Here is a 13,463-nt window from a genome sequence, read left to right on the forward strand (position 1 = left end):
GATTATCTCTATATAAAATATCTTAATCCACTCTTGGACCAAAACTCCTAGCAGCTATGTAGAGATATCTGAGTAAAATATCAAAGGGCCAATCTCAAGAAAAGTTGATAGCCCATGTACTAGTTACAAATGACCCCAAACGTAGTCACTTACAGCAACACATTTTTTTTTTTTTTTTTGAGGCGGAGTCTCGCTCTGTCGCCCAGGCTGGAGTGCAGTGATGCAATCTCGGCTCACTGAAAGCTCCACTTCCCAGGTTCACACCATTCTCCTGCCTCAGTCTCCTGAGTAGCTGGGACTACAGGCGCCCACCACCGCGCCCGGCTAATTTTTTGTATTATTAGTAGAGACGGGGTTTCACCCCATGTTAGCCAGGATGGTCTCCATCTCCTGATCTCGTGATCTGCCCACCTCGGCCTCCCAAAGTGCTGGGATTACAGGCGTGAGCCACCATGCCCGGCCAACAACACATATTTCTTATCTTACAATTTCTGTGGATGAGGAGTTTGAGGGTAGCTTAGCTGAATTGTTCTGGCTCAAGGTTTCTTATAAGGCCGAAGCTGAGATGTCATCCAGGGTTGAAGTTTTCCAACATGGCCATATGCGTTTGTTCATGTACTATCTGTGGCTGCTTATATGCTACAAAAGCAGAGCTGAGCAGTCAGAACAGAAACTACAGGGCCACAAAGTCTTAACTATTTGGCTTAACTGGGGCTGGATGATCCATTTTCAAGACGGCACACTCACAGGGCTGCTGCCTGGAGGCCTCAGCTCCTTACCACATGGACCTCTCCACAGAGCTCTTTGAGTGTCCACATGGCGTGGAGGCTGACTTCCCCCAAGAGGAAGAACAAAGAGAAACACTTGCCTTGTATGACCAAATCTTGGAAGTCACACATACGCACACTGGCCATATTCTACTCAGCAGAATCAAGTCACTAAGCCCAATCCTCACTCAAGAGAGTGGAATGAAGCTCCCTCTCCTGAAGGGAAGCGTCCCCCAGAATCTGTGGACATGTTTTAAAAACAACCATACTCCAGAAAATCAGACCGCCATATACTGGCATTCAGGGCTCTTCCATCTCTAAAGCTCCTTTACCAACATCTCAGAGCAAATTCCACAATTTAACAAGGTCTCCGCATGCTCTCATGCTCAGACTACCGAAGCAACTCTATATACCTTAATGTAAACGCAAATTGTCAACCAGGGCACCAGATATTTTTAAAGAGAAAACAACCTGCAATAGAAAAGAGAATAACTCAACAATAACAAAGGAAAATACTGACCCCTAAGGGATTAGAGACAATTCAGGAAATATAAGACAATTGGAAACAAACAAAAACCTCTGGTATCTTCAGGAAGAATCCAGCGGATATTGTATCCATTATAAAATAAAATAATTCTATAAAACAGAAACAATTAGAAAACAAAAAGAAACTGTTAAAAATAAAAAATACATGGCTAAAATTTTTGAAATATGTAAAAGGATTGTTTTAAAAAGCCAAAACCGATAGTTCAGAAAAATACAAAACCAACAACAAAAAGAGATGAAAAAGATGAGCGAGAAAAGAAAAAAGATATACTGAATAAATCTGGGAGGTTCAACAGAAACTGATATATACATATATCTATATATATACACACACACATACATTTAGATATATATTTAGAAAAATATATATTTACACATTTAGAAAAGTAAGAAACTAAGAAACTTGTCAAAGCTAAAGGACATGAATATCAGTGTAGGAAGTTTCACTAAGTGTTCAAGCATAGTCAATGAATAAAGAATAATGTATAGACAGTTCATTGGAAAAATTTAAAATATCAAGCATAAAAAGAATACCCTTTGACCTTCTAAAGCAGAGAAGTTGGCAAACTAAATTCATGAACCAAATCTGGCCCACCACTTGTTTTTGTCAATAAAGTTTTATTGGAAATGGCCACGTCTGTTTGTTTATGTATTGGCTATGGCTGCTTTCACGCTACCACAGCAGCGCTGAGCAGTTAGAACAGAAACCACATGGCTGCAAAGTCTAACCTATTTGCTATCTGGCCCTTTACAGAGGAAAATTCGCTGAGCTCTGTTCTGAAGAGAAAACTTACCAAAAGAGAGAAAAGTTCACCCCCAAAAGAACAAAATCAACCTGGCATCAGAAACTTTTTGTCAGCATCATTGGACGCCGGAAGGTAATGGGAAAATGCCACCAAGGTGCTGATGAAAAATAATTTTTACTCTAAAATTCTATAGTCTATATTGAATGCCAAGATAATATAAAGGCATTTTCGGACATGAAAGACTCAGAAGATTTACTTCCCATGTACCTTTTTAAAAAGTTACTTGAGGGTATGCTCTGGATAGACAAGGGAGTAAATCAAAAACTAGGAAAGGATGCAGAAGAGAGTGGATTTATTAAAGCAAAGCCCTTGGATGGCAGCTGTGCAGTACGCCTAGAAAGCATTCAGCAGAATTAGACCAGGAAGATGTAAACATGATGAGAGGGACAATCGGAACCATGTAATTCTGGCCTTGAGAATTCAGAAAAAGTTAATGAAATGATGGAGTAATGGTGGAGGAGCAAAGACAACTGCCATCGTGGAACTTCTGGATCCATAAGGAGCCTCGTGTGTGGCTGCAGGGACTTGAGACCCCCCTGAGTTACGGCCTAAAGAACAGGTCCACTTCCCAGGAGGGTTGTCCACGGACAGAGTCTGGCGTGTTCTTCCACCACGAAAGTCTGGTGGTTGGACCACCAAGGCAACTTCCCTCATGGTTAAAGCTCATTTTTTTTCACTAAAGGGGCTACAGAGATTTGGCTCATTTAGAACTCAAAACCTGCCAAGAATGAGGAAACTTAGGAGGAAGATTTCCAGTTTCCTGGCAAGTGCCAAACCCAGCGTACACTTGCCTGTGGTCTAGACAGAAAAAGGTGTGTGAATTCCGTGAGCACTGCGCACTAACTCTTGCTGGCTCCTGGGTTCTAGGTTTGGTAAAAGCAACATCAGAGAAGGAAACTTGAAAACGTTCTCCAGAAGTCCCAGATTCCCCCATCATTCGTCACTCCCACCAAGAGTCTCCTCCTCCCTCTCCTCCCCTAAGCCCACTCACTCTAGAAACTCTACAATTCTTTTTTTTTTTTCTTTTAAGTAGGCCAATAACTGTATTAACCCAGGCTTCTTCAGCTTAATTACCTACAAGTAATCAATTGTATGTAAGCAAAAATGAATTGTATGTAAGCAAAAAGCTGCAGTGTCCAAGGGGCTTGGGCTTAAAAATATTAGAGATCTAGATTTTATCAGATCCATAAACCAGGTTTAAAAAGCAATTGAGGCCGGGCACAATGGTTCACTCCTGTAATCCCAGCACCTTGGGAGGCTGAGATGGGTGGATCACCTGAGGTCAGGAGTTCAAGACCAGCCTGGCCAACATGGTAAAACCCCGTCTCTACTAAAAATACAAAAACTTAGCCAGGCGTGGTGGTCGGTGCCTGTAATCTCAGCTACTTGGGAGGCTGAGGCAAGAGAATTGCTTGAACCCAGGAGGTGGAGGTTGTAGTGAGCCGAGATCGCACCATTGCACTCCAGCCTGGGTGACAAGAGTGAGACTCTGTCCAAAAAAAAAAAGCAGTAATAATGTAAAATAGCAGCTCCCAGTAATTTCTGCAGGTTTTAGGTTTTATCTTCTTCAGAAGTTGGCTTAATTCAGTTTGCCTCATTCTTGGAAGCCTCATCAAAATTCTCTGCAAGAGCTGGAACTTCTTCATCATCCTCCTCTCCAGTAGCAAGTGGTGCTTTTCCATCCACAGATGGTTTGGGCAGAGGTTCAGCCCATCTTCCTAAACTAGTCAGACTGTCTGCATCACGCCGGCTTAAGGTGCTGGGTAGCGATTTCCATCAGCTGCTGTGTCTCAGTGTGTGTCTCAACTGCTGTACCTCAGCTTAAGGTGCTGGGTAGCGATTTCCATCACCTGCAGTGGTTAAAGAAGTGCTTGCTGCTGGAGATGCCTTAACTTTAGGATTGTTAAAGTGGATGACTGATCCTTGATCTACTTTAACTCGTAAGTGTGTTCACCTCTTCAATACCAGATATTGTTTGCCCCTAATTTCTTGGGTTTTTTTTGTTTCGTTTTGTTTTGTTTTGTTTTTGAGATGGAGTCTTGCTCTGTCACCCAGGATGGAATGCAATGGTGCAATCTTGGCTCACTGCAGCTTCTGCCCTCTGCCTCCCGGGTTCAAGCGATGCTCCTGCTTCAGCCTCCCGCGTAGCTGAGATTATAAGTGCCCGCCACCATGCCTGACTAATTTTTTTTATTTTTTTATTTAGTAGAGACGGGGTTTCATCATGTTGGCCAGGCTGGTCTGGAACTCCTGACCTCAGGTGATCCACCCGCCTCCACCTCCCAAAGTGCTGGGATTGCAGGCGTGAGCCACTGTGCCGGCCCCTAACTTCTTTAAGAGCTGAAGTTTTTTTTAATCATCTGCTGTAGCTATTCTATGAACCACCTTCTTTCTACAACCAATTTCTTTCCCAGCAATGCACACCTGTGCCTGAAGTTTGGCGGGTGTTTCCTAGTTCATGATTGTCTCTTTCATCTTGTCAGAGCAGAAAAGGGGCTATGCAGGGGACAGGCTGGCACTCAGGGTTCAAGCAGACTTAGGCAAACACACGCGGGGCTGCAAGATGGTAGCTCTGCGATTCTGACCTCATTCTTTAGAACAAAATAAATCTCTTTCTATGAATTTCCAGGCATACACATCCTCAGGCCTATTTTTTCAAAACCAAAGAGTTTATCAATATAGCCAAAGTCTATTTATCGAGAGATTTCACAACCAGTAAAAGTGACTTTAAGATAGTTTTTAAATATAATTTTTTTTCTCCTTACCTGATTTCCATTTTCCCAGGTGAGGAAATTGAAGTCAGAGAGGTTAAGTCACTTGCAGAAGGTCACAGGGCTGGGACTGGAGCCAGAAGTGGGTCAGGATCCAAACCCAGAAATGTCTGGATCCAAAGCGAGGCTCCAAATCTTCACTTCCACCTCCCTTCTCTCCAAAGAGGAGGACCCCATCACTGGAACTGTCCCTACCAAATGCCGTTCAAAGTCAAGGCTCCCAGTGGAATTGCTTTCATTCATCATTCCCGGTGGAGAGAATCTGATTGGCCCAGCTGAGGTCACGTGTCCTCACCTTGGACAGATCGGTTCTGGCTAGGCAGGCTGAGGCTGCAGGACAACGGCTTTGAGTCACGAGGGCCATTCCTGGGGAAGACAGGTGTGCGAGCTGGAAGGCCATCCGGAGAGGGACCTGCTAGTGATGAGCAAAATGTTATCAGGCAGAATCAGTTGATTTCATACCGCTGTGTACACGAGCATCAACAGCCATGCAGAATGGTCATAATATTTTACCAAATGTGCTCTGACTCTCCACCCTGAGCAAACTCCCTCTGGTCCAAGAGCAGAAAATGGAACTGCATTTCCTCTTTTCCTGTGCTCAGGCGTGGGGTGATTACTTGGCAAACAGCCCCGTCACATTTGGTCATCTAGGGCATTTTTCCTACCCAGCGGCTCCTCTTCCCAGATAGACCCAGAAACATTCCTCAAAATGTTCTGCTCATACAAGCATGTGACAAAACAGCTTGTCAGTTTGTCTCTTTCTTGCCGAAATGAGACCGTGATGTCAAAATTCAGTCCTTTACTCATTTAGAAACCATCTGATAATGGAGCACTGGTTTAATTTCCCGGGGAAAATAAGATGCCTCTTGACTAGTGAAGCTCCCCATAACCCCAGGAAGGGGCATAATTATCTTCTTCAGAGTCAATCCCTTGTGGTTCCCCTAATTAATTGTAAACTATAGATGAGAGCTGTTCAAAAAGTAAGTTTACAAGGTTAATTACTGGTGTATTATGCGTAGCACAATTTTGCTGGGCATGTCTGATAGAGAAACTGATGATCAACTTTTGCAAGTTCCTCCTCACCGTCAAGTGGAGGAGTTGAGAGAAACAACGCAAAAGTTACTTCTACCTTTGGCAGGCTAGTTATCGAGGTACACCAGCATTATCAAAGGAAATCAGCTCTGCCCGTGATTGTGTGGGCCCTTGGCTCTTATACACTCCTACACAGGCAAATCCAATCACTCTCCATGTGCACACATGCACGAGTGTGCATGTACACATGCATGTGAACACACACAAATGCATGCATGCACACACATTAGCAGGTATTATGCAAAGGGCGTCAGCATGCAAGTCCAGAGAACTGATTTTGAGCCTTGGGTCTCATGCATTGGGGATTTTCTTACTTGAAGACAGAGTCACTCAAGGACACTCTGCATCCCCCTACATAGTTCCAGCCTCCTCTTAGGATCAGGAACATTAATATGATCTGAGCTTAGATCCTTCCACATCCCTCTTTGTGGCAAAGATATACACACATATTTGCAGATTCTGTGTCCGTGTGGCTGAGTGACGCACATGACACAGGATACTTAAGGATTGGTTTGGACTAATTGTCACATGTTATTTCTTCTTTTTGGCTCCTGCCAGGAGCCTACTAGAACATAAGGGCGCTAGACAGGATTCCAAATGAAAAAGAGTCCAATCTTTCATCTCCCTCCTCTCCTGATAGAGACCCTAACAGCTTGGTGAGGAACGTGGGTTGCTATGGAGATGAGCTGTGACTAAATCAGGTGAGTACAGGCAAGGGTATTGCAACACAGGGAAGAAAGAAAAGGGAAAAGTTTGCTTCTTGGCTTGGGCTTGAAATATTACAAGACTGCTAAAGGGGAGGGACGTTGTCCTACCTGTCCCGAAATTCCTGCCTCTGCATTCCTATTCCCTATCCCTTCCCAAGAGTGGAGATGTTGGTCTGATGGGTCAGAGCCCATGTTCTGCTAGCAGGCAGGGTTGCTGCACCTTACGAGCAGGACCTTGGCTGGACACCATGGCTCACGCCTGTAATGCCAACACTTTGAGAGGCCGAAGTGAATGGATCACCCGAGGTCAGGAGTTCGAGACCAGCCTGACCAAATGGTGAAAACCCATCTCTACTAAAAATACGAAAATTAGCTGGGCGCGATGGCACCTGTAGTCCCAGCTACTTGGGAGGCTGAGACAGGAGAATTGCTTGAACCCGGGAGGTGGAAGTTGCAGTGAGCCGAGATTGTGCCATTGCACTGCAGCCTGGGTGACAGAGCAAGATTCCATCTCAAAAAAAAACAAAAAAACAAAAAACAAAAAACAAAAGCAAAAAAAGAGCAGGACCTTGGCAATACTCCCTCTTCCCCTTCCTGCCTTGGGTTGGAAGAAGCAGATGGCAAGCTGCAGCTCAGAGGGTGTGGAGGGAGCCACATAGGTACGGATGGGAGTCTGAGACGAGCCGAGGAGAGAAAGCCTTTGCCTCTGCCTGTGACGATCCCCAGTGGTATCTTAGAGGGTGAGCTACTGCCCCCGAAGAAGAAGGGAAAGGTCGTGGCGGACGGATCACTACGTGAACGGGTGTGGGAGCATCAAAGACAGCGCGCGTTTGGTGACTGCGGGATCACATGCCAGCACTGGGCAGCGCTGGGGAAACAGAGGTACGAAGAGCCCCGAGTGTCAAGTGAGGACTTTGGACTTTACCCTACAGGCAACGAAGGCTTCTCAGAAGGGAAGTGACACAATTTGTCCTTTGGGAAGCTAAGACAGGTGGCAAGTGTCAGGAAAGGGTGGGAAGGCGGAGAGACGAGCGCAGGCTGAGACAGCAATCAGAAGCTATGGCATTCTGATCTCAGGAGGGAACAGCGAGGTGGAGGACAGGTCAGGGTGCTGGGAACAAGAATGAGTAGGAAGGTCAGGCACTGCAGGGTTCAGGACTCACTGTCTACAGGGAGAGAGAGAGCCGGCGGCTGAGATGGCTCTGGGGTTTGATCACTGAGGCCTGGGTGAATGGTGGTGCATTTACAGAGGAGCACACAGAAGAATGTGTGAGCACGCACACACACACGTACACACACATGCACACACACACGTACACATACACATGCACACACACGTACACACATATGCACACACACATGCACACACACGCACATGCAAACACATACAGATGCATATGCACACACATACACATACACACACGTACACACATGCACACACCTACATGTCCATACGTGCATGCACACACATACATGTACATGTGTATGCACATACACACGTGCATGCACATATACCTGCACATATACACTTGTACACACATGCACACATGTGCACACATGTATATGCATGCACATATACATGCACACATACACATGTACACACATGTGCACACATGCATCTGCATGCACACATACACACATGTACGCACACACATACACACATGTACGCACACACACCCTTCACTCCCCAGCCAGTATTTATCAGACCCCTATTCTCTGGAATTCTTTCCCTCATTCCTCCTTTACATGACTTAAATAACATTAATGACAAATAGGGTCACACATTCATTTGTGCACAGCTATATTCAGTTGAAATTTTCTCCACCTAAATAGCTCTCTGAGGCAGGCCAATAGAGGCTCAGAGAGGATAAGCAGTGTGCCTCGTGTCTCACAGCTGACAGGGTGGAGTCTTGACTTCAGACTTCCAGCCCAGTGCACCCCCTAACATGCTCCACTGAGGCTGGAACGAAACCCTGAGATCGGCTGGACCAGCCGTCTCATTACCCTTCTTTATGACGGTTTGCATTGTAGTCAGGAAACTCCTGTTAATCGTTCTTTTTGCTGCCACCATCATATTTCCTTCCTCCAAAAAGGAGCGCAGGCAGGGAGATTATTTTGACATATTTCCTGAAGACGCTGTTTCTAGAGCACTTGCCTGATAAAAATGATATATTTATTTGGGACCGCCAAGAGCTTGCTGAAATGAGGAATTTATCTGCATAGCTTTTGTTATTAAAGTGATTCCTCTTGTTTATTTCCTTCTAAGCTACTGATTCCATCTATAATACATGAGTTTCAGGTAATAGAAATTTTTCATGCAAGTAAATATTTTAATAACAACATTATGGTCTTGATTCAGTGTTACAAGCAGTAGCCTGGCACAGGGAACAAGCTCGACACTGGGAGGCTCGGGACCTGGGTTCTTGTCCTCACTCTGTGTCTGTGCCCATGGGCAAAACCCTGTCCTCTATGAACCTCAGTTTCCTTCTCAGTGAAGTGTGGTAGCTGCTGCACACCCTCCCTGACTCATGAGGGCCACTGGTAAGATCAGATGAGATGACAGCTCCAAAGGTTCTGGAGAGGTTGCAGGCTTTGCTATATATGGGTAGGGTCAGCATGAGATACTGACCAGAGTACAGACTTAGGAGTATAACAAAGAGACTAAAAAACACAGTGGCAGGCCAGGTGCCGGGGGCTCACGCCTGTAATCCCAGCACTTTGGGAGACCGAGGCAGGCAGATCACAAGGTCAGGAGATCAAGACCATCCTGGCTAACACAGTGAAATCCCATCTCTACTAAAAATACAGGAAGTAGCCGGGTGTGATGGCACGCGCCTGTAGTCTCAGCTACTTGGGAGGCTGAGGCAGGGGGATTGCTTGAACCCGGGAGGCGGAGGTTGCAGTAAGCCGAGATCACACCACTGCATCTCTAACCTGGGCAATAGACCGAGACTCCATCTTAAAACAAAACAAAACAAAACAAACAAACAAACAAAAAACAGTGACTTAAATGAGATAGTGTCTGTCTTATGCAAAGATGGACGGGGATCAAGAAAGGGTAAATGGCCTCATTCTACATGATGATTCAGGGCAGGCCAGTCGACACTGCCAGCCTCAACATGAGACTTCCATCTCTGTGTCCAAGTGGTCTCCTATCATGGATGTTTCCCAACAAGCAAGAAGGTAGCAAAAGGGAATCAAGGTCAAGTGAGTTTGTCTTCAAGGTGGAACTCACATGGCACCTCCACTCACATCCCATTGGCTCAAATTTAGTCACATGAGTCACTTGGCTTCTCTGGCCACAAAGAAGGCTGGGAAATGTAGTTTCTAGCTTGGCAGTTATGTGCCCAGCTAGCACTTGGAAGATAGAACGAATAGTAGGAGACACTCAGCAGTATGGGGAAAATGACCACTCAGAATAATGGGCACAGATACAGAAGGGCCCACAAGATCTTCAGGAAAAGCAAACAGCCAACTGGGTACAGAGCAGGTCTACACTCATATGTCTGCCTCAGATATTCTATGCTTATTTGTACTCATACGAGCACAACTGCAATCAGACACCGGCTCAGGTAAGCAAAATAATAATAGTGAAACTGAGCTTGCCTCCTGGCTGTCAAGGTGGTGCAGATTCAAGAGACAGATGGTGGTGGGGCTTAAAGTGATGCAGCCAAGTTGGAGAGAGGTATGTGAGTTCAATATCTATCTTACCTTTCCAACTCTGGAAGGTTAGAACTCAACTGACATGAGTTCAGTTTGAGGACCACAAAGAGGGCGAGATCTGAACTGGCTAGACCTGAGAGGGTCACAGACTTTGGGACACACCTCAAGTCAGACATATCACTGGTGTCCACTGCTCCATCAAGCTGGTGACCGTTCACCGTTTTTATTTTTGCCCAAATGGTCTACCTTCACCATTTTGATCCCCACCAAAGTCTGCTATCTCACACCCTTCAGCCACATGCATTGTGGTAGGACTAATGTCTGATACCCCAAACAAGGTGACTCTTGACCAGACTCAACCCTGAGCCCTGCCACACCCACAACTCTTTCAAATGTTCCCCAGGGTCTCTGCTCTAAACCCAGGGGGGAATGCGGCTGGTGAGTGCAGCACACGTCGGAATCCTACCCCAGCCACCAGCCCCAGCTCATGGCAGGGGCCAGAAGCACCCCAGGGAAGAAAGAAATGTCAAAATGTCAAGTCCAAAGTGTTCAAATGGGAGACAGTCCACCAGTGCAACTAGAAGAGTTCAGTCGTACTAGAAGAGGGTGAGTCTCTCCCGATAGTCTGTACCTTCAACATCAGAAGAGCCTCTGGAATTCACCATGCACTATTCACATACCACTCAACACACGTTAACAGCTCAAGTGGATTCACATCAGCTCAATCATAATTATTTGTCAAAACCACTGTTTCCCTCATTATTTCCTGCTGAGAGTGTGAGATTATATAAATTTATGTGTAGCTATCACCGATTCTAACAGCATCACAAAGGAAGAGAAATTAACCTCCTACTTATTAGAAAATGTTTAGCTCAACCCTCTAGGAGAAGTCAATTTACTAGGTTAAATTTTCTGAAATTGCATAAAGACGCTAGTCCAACAATGCACCATAACAGAGTGGCATTATCTGCTGTTTTACTACAGAGGACCTGCTGCCAACAACCTTAATGATTTATGGTTAAAATGTGTTTACCAAGAAGTTATCATGCTAGTTATGGCCTGAACCAGAGACTGGGACCCACATTCTGTTTCCTGGAAGACTTGGGTCTTGGTGAACACTAATAATAATAATACATATGGGATCGTTTCAGTTCTAGGCAAAGGATGCTGTGCTCAGCCAGTTACATACAAGCATCATTCCTCACATGGACCATGGCCATTCTTTCCTAACTGCTCTCCCGCATCTATGCTGGACCCTACCCCACCCCACTCATATTTCATGGTACACCCAGAGTGATTAGTCAAAACCAAGATCTGATACTATCCTTCTCTCCCACCACAGGGCCTTTGCACAAGCTCTTTCTTCTGTCTGGAATCCTCTTTCTATCCCTCTTCACTTTCCTTCTCATCCTTCAATATAAGCCCTTTTTCATTAGGAGCAAAAACCAAAGTCTTTACAAGGGCCTGTAGGTACGTGTCCACTTGCTGTATCATCCTAACAGGGGTACTCTTGAGAGTGACGTGAGGTGCTGTTAATACTTATGCCAGAAATATAGTACAAATGCACCTATCCTGGGCTATCCGGGACCAGGCGCTCCTGGCCTGGCCCTCCCCACCTCTCTGGTCTCATCGCCTACCCTGTGCTGCCTTAATTGCTCCAGTATTCCTGGACTCTTTGCTGCTCCTCAGTCATGCCAGGCCTAACACCCACCTTTGGGCCATGGTGCTGGCCATTCCTACTGGCTTCTCCCCGAAGTCAGCCAAACAAACTCCTTCACCTCCTTCAAGTTGCTGCTTAGATGTCACCTTCTCAAGCTCACCCTGAGTGTCCTGATTTTGGTTTGAGTTGGGTTTCTTATTTTGTTTACTACCATAGGAGAGTTGGGCATGGAGGACTCCAGGGCTTCTTCCAATTTAGAGGATGCTCCATCCCCGTGGGGCCATCGGGCTCCTCTTGCTGCCTGGCTGAGCTGCTCAGGTTGTCATCTAGGAGGCAGATACCTGAAGTGTTAACTCTGTGACTGGGGGACAACTTTCATCATCTGCTTCTTTGCCCAAACCCATGGATGGCAGAGCTGGGTCACAGTGACATTGTGAATGTCACCAGCTCATATCCCAGACATCTGAAACACTAACATAGTCACCAATTAGACATACTGATTCACTGACGTCCTCTGTGATGATGGTGTATCCCTGGAGGGTAGTTCCGGAGACTCCAGGCAAAATGACCCAGCAGAGAATTCTGGACCTGTCCTTGCAGAGCCCCAGCTCTCTGCTCTCTGTCCCCACCATGCTAGGGAAACCTGGCTGACAAGCAATGCCCCCAGTCACAGAGTTAACACTTCAAGTATCTGCCTCCTAGATGACAACCTGAGCAGCTCAGCCAGGCAGCAAGAGGAGCCCGATGGCCCCATGTGGATGGAGCATCCTCTAAGTTGGAAGAAACCCTGGAGTCCTCCATGCCCAACTGCCCTGTGGTAGTAAACAAAATAAGAAACCCAACTCAAACCAAAAAAGCAAGGGTGGGGAAGGAATCTACTGTCTCATGTAACTAGGCATTGTAGTTTAGCTGGCCTTAGGCGTGGTGGGACCCAAGAGGTCCAATAGTGTCACGGGACACTGTTTCATTGTGTTCTCACTAAATTCCCAAGGAGGGCCTCCCCATGTGGCAATAAAGTAGCCACTACCAGCTCTAGACCTCCATCTTCCTCACAGCTGGTCATACCAATGGAAGGAGAAAACCTTTGTTTTTGAGAGTTGCAGCAAAAATCCCACAGAAAGCCCTCATTTGCCCAACTTGGATCACATGTCCATGGCTGAACCAATCACTGAGGCCAAGGCATGAAATACTTTGATTGGATACCCTGGGTCACATGCTCAGGTGGAAGAGTCACCCAGAACATATGGTTACCCAAAGCCATGTTGAACAGTCAAAAAATTATATGTGTGTCCCTGACACTAATCTAATAGGAAGGGGCTGTGTTGCATAAAGGGAAGACATGAGCTCTGCAGAGCTCTGAAGTAGTTATCTAAGACTTGACTTTGCCACTGTCTCTACGTGACTTCAGACAAGACGTTTTATTAATACTTCACAGAGCCTCAGATTTCTCA

At 45.9% G+C, this 13,463-nt stretch overlaps 1 pseudogene; it reads right to left on the reverse strand.

The window, feature by feature from the left end:
• Positions 1 to 3,703: 3,703 nt before the first annotated feature.
• On the reverse strand, positions 3,704 to 8,628 carry LOC112610081 (annotated as a pseudogene).
• Between the last annotated feature and the right edge of the window lie 4,835 nt (positions 8,629 to 13,463).

Source organism: Theropithecus gelada, chromosome 16, assembly GCF_003255815.1.
Source record: "Theropithecus gelada isolate Dixy chromosome 16, Tgel_1.0, whole genome shotgun sequence".
NCBI classification, from domain to species: domain Eukaryota; kingdom Metazoa; phylum Chordata; class Mammalia; order Primates; family Cercopithecidae; genus Theropithecus; species Theropithecus gelada.